General features: G+C 50.1%; 1 pseudogene; it reads left to right on the top strand.

Moving 5' to 3' along the window:
- Positions 1-2,279: 2,279 nt before the first annotated feature.
- LOC119462956 (U1 spliceosomal RNA) lies at positions 2,280-2,413 on the top strand (annotated as a pseudogene).
- The last annotated feature ends 1,828 nt before the right edge of the window (positions 2,414-4,241 follow it).

Below are 4,241 nucleotides of genomic sequence, written 5' to 3'. Positions count from 1 at the left end.
TGGTGGGCTTATATGGGTAACAGATCGCCTCTGCACCCATGAAGTAGACGCACCTCGGTAGTACGTTGCCCGTAAAAGTTATTATTGCTGACTTCGAAGAGCCCAGCATCCTGGCTCTCTCTATGTTCACCCCTTGAGTCCGTATTCGTAGGTTGGCCATAAGTTCGGCCTGGGTAGTTCCGGGTGGAAGTCCGTGAACGATACCTCGCAAGACGTCCTCAGGGTCTGCCACGTACGCGTTAAAGGGGTGAAACTGTCCTCTGATTTTCAACTGACTGATCTCTCTCAGCCTGCCCGCCACTTGTTCGTGTGGCGTAGATAATATTACGATGTTCGATCCGGGATGGACCCGCAGTAAAAAGCTGTCCCCTCCGAAATTGTTTCCGCAGGCCTCTATCACTGCCACAGAGAGCTCTGATCCGAGCAGATTCTTGACTATGAGGCCTTTGTGTGGTCTCAAAATAACCTTTATATCCTCCTTTGGGAGGGGCGGCGGGCCGCGGCGTTTTCTACGTCGGAAATCCCGCTTGGTTTGACTCTCTCCTCCTGTGGCGGCGGACGAGTTGCCCGGTGATTTTCCATTTTTCTTTTCGGTTTCCTTCTCGGGTTCTTTTTCACTTTTCCGATTTTTCTTTTTTGTCGGCGTGAAAGAACGGTGTGCCAGCCGTCTTGCGTCCACGCACGAAGGAGACCCGCGTCGGCGTTCTTCTCGTTGTCGAGACCTGCGGCAGCGTTCGTTTCGTTGTCGAGAGACGCGTCGTTCAACGCCCGCGTTTCCTCATTTAATTCCACTCGTTGCGAGACGCTACTCGCTTGGTTTGCTTTGTCCTCCGACGCCCGAGAGGGGCCGGGAAGCTCCTCGTCGACATCCATATGGGCGAAAAATTGTTAGGCCTCTTCAGGCATGCTGTCGAGCGCCGCTTTCCGCCGTGCTAGGTCTACTGTTAGGCTGACTCGTTTCTTGCCAAATACGTGGGTTTTCGCGCACAAAAATCCAAATGGGAGGTAAATGTCGCTCACCTTTGGCTTCTTACTTGGCGAGAGAATGTCCGAAAAAGTCCGTTTTATGGTTGTTAGAAAGTCCACGCACACACACTCGTCGCCGCACCCCGCACATGCGAGCGTCCCCGCGCTGCGCCGCCGACTGAAGGCGTTGTTATATAGGGTTGGCTCCGTTTGTGCAACTCGTTTCTTCTTATGTTGATAGGTCCTCGTGAAGCGGGTCCAGGTCCCAGGTATTGGTGTCCTTCCAATCCTCTCAACTTCACGAAAAATAATATATACTTCTTAGGTGGGCTTCGGTGAAATTTCCGCATGAAATCGTTTCAAGAAGCGGAGCGCAATGCGATCCAGTCGTCACTGCTCTGCGCCACCTGGCGTCTTAATCTGGAAGAAAGAAATGCAAACGGACACGCGATAGTGTTCTACCCTTTATTAGGAGCGAAGCTCCTTATAGCGGCACCCGTTCCGTCCCCGTCGTAGTAGTAGTAGTGTGTAACCAGTCTGAGAAAAATGACAAAAATTCCGAAGTTGTGTCCGTAGCGCGGAATCGAACCAGGGACCCCTCGCTACCGAGCGCGCGGCGTTAGCCCACTACGCCACGAAGCGCACATAGACACACGCACCACGATGGCAATAAATACCCAACACTAACGAAAGGCCGCGTTTCTAGCGCGTTTCTAACGCGTTTGTGCTAGCGTGTTACGGCCCGTGTAAGAAGCTGGTGTAAGACGCTGTGGCCTCTCCGCCTTACCTTCAACGCGTTTCGAACGCGCTGCCCAAGGCGGTGGCAAGTCAAGTTCAAGTCGAGGAGCGTTTATGAATACGGGGGGTATACTCTCTCAGCAGTCATGTGATGGCGTCGGCAAACGCGGTGCACGTTCCGGCATGTGTAAATGGCTGCGTAAGACGCTGTGGCCGCTCCCCCTTACTAGAGACTACTGCACGTTTCTAACGCGTTTGTGCTAGCGTCCCCTTAAGCGGGAGATCCGATGATTCCCTCCGGAGCTTCGCCCACTCATCATCATTCACCCCGTGGATATGCTGTGACTTTTTCTTGATTTCCGCTCCATGTTACTGAAAAAGCTAGCAATAAATTTCAACGACATGAAAAGGCAGATAACAGGTTTTAAGGTACAAGGCTTCTGTGTCGTAAAAACTAATTTATACGCTTTTGTAATTTAGCATAGCGTTTAGTATATCACGCGATGCACTCTTCTCAACCAGTGATACATGTAGGGCCTTTTGAAATAGGTTGTCGTCCCGATTGGCTTGTATTCATACTTACCTGGTGTCGAGCTTCTGATGATCATTCAGGTCGGGGCTCCGTGCCGAGGCTAACCATTGCACTGCGGTTCACTGAAGCACGCCACTACCCTAAACCGGGGCAGATGGGACATGTAATTTTAAAGACGATAGCATAGAGAAAGAAAAAAAAGTTAAGAGAGGACACTCCGCGAAATCTGGCCTCAGGAAGTACGTCACGACCACGTAACAAACTAGTGCTCTCACCAAACGCCAGAGGACGCAAGTGCGAAAAACAAAAATTTATCATCAATTAAACAGAATGTTTTTTACAAAATAATAATTATGCGCCTATATTTGACATGTTATTTATACATAAAAACAATTTATTCAACGCACCTTACGTGGTTATTTTTGTTCAGCCGCACTGCCATAAGCAGCATCTACGATTTCGCGCCGAGAGTACTCGCCATACCAGCATGCGACAAGCCCAGGCATGACCATAGGCATGGCAGCGGGAAGGTTTCGTCAACGTCGGCTGCTTCGGTGTTTTCATGTGTGAGACAGCAGGTGAGGTACGTTTTCAAGCGAAGCTTGTTGAATTACATGTTGTTGGGCTAGTTTGGTCATTGAATCAGAAAAATGTTACAACTGCGCGAATAAGACGCCATGTAAGAAACATAAACACGCCCACACGCGTTGCGCTTCGTGTGGGTGGGCGTTTCTGTGTTTCTTACGTGGTGTCTTATTCGCGCAGTTGTAATCTTTTTCTGGAGCTTGTGAGGACGGCGAGGTTTGCTAAAAAAACAGTTTGCGGCTGTATGCGGCGGCAAGACGTGAACATTGTGCAACGTATGCAGAATCGCGTTCGGCTCGATGGAACGGAACGCCTTCGTCCCATCGTGGAACGCGTACAAGAACGCGTACAAGATTTCGCCCTAGTATAGCAAACTGGGGCACGTCGTCAAGCCGAGGCGACGCGTGCTGTGCGCTGAGCTCGGTGCGAAACATTAGGGAGTTTTCGAATAGCGTACGAAAAGCTTGCGGCGTAGCGGCGAACGCGTCGTACGCTCGCGGGCTCCCCTTAAGTGAAGCCCGCAACGCTACGCCCGCAAGCTTTGCTTTCGCTATTCGAAAACTCGAAAACTCCCTGTTGAGGAGCGGTCGCTGGGCCTCGCATGCTTCACGACGCGTTTCCCGAAGCCTCGGACCACGAATAAATCCTGGTGTGCATTTACTGACATTTTCAGACCGCGCTGATGCCATGCCGTCCGGCGGTCCAAGCTACGGCAGCTACTGCTGTGTTTCGTGGTGCTTGAACAACGGCAGAACCCACAATAAGCCAGGGACGAGTTTCTTCCGCATACCACGGGACGGCAGTTGCGCTAAAGCTTTTGTATGGTTTGCATGTCTTCAAGGTTACTTTTCGTGCTTGCTCAGTGAGGCTAACAATAACAAAATCACTGTTCGAGCACTTCGCCTTCAGCTGATAGTTCATTGCCGATGCAGGATGACAGCATGGATGCAGTATGCCGGACGAGATGATCTCCTGAGTAAGCCGGCCAGCCTATTGTACGCAACGTACAGGGTTTGCAGCGACCATTTTACTGCTGAAAGTTTCATGGACCCTGGGCACACAAGGCTTACAAGAATGGCTGTTCCCAGTGTGCAACCAATTGCACCATGTAAGTGATTGACAGAAACTCAATTATCTGCGATAGCAGCCACTTCTTTTGAATCAGTGGTGACAGTTAACCTGGAAGATATTTGTAGCCGATGGAGAAACCTCGCTGTAGAAGTAACACTTCGAAAGTCTTAAATTTTGTGAATTGTGGGCTATTACCTTCCTAACAGCTTTACATTCCTGTCATTCTTTTATGCTATTGACCTGTGCAACTTGTTTTGAAATACATTGAAGGGCTATTTAACGTTAACTTGAAGCCTTCATGCACATGTACACATATACCTCGTATCAAAGAAAGCTGGCACTGTCGATA

This window comes from Dermacentor silvarum, chromosome 8, assembly GCF_013339745.2.
Source record: "Dermacentor silvarum isolate Dsil-2018 chromosome 8, BIME_Dsil_1.4, whole genome shotgun sequence".
NCBI lineage: Eukaryota > Metazoa > Arthropoda > Arachnida > Ixodida > Ixodidae > Dermacentor > Dermacentor silvarum.
This window is presented reverse-complemented; position numbering and strand designations above follow the sequence as displayed.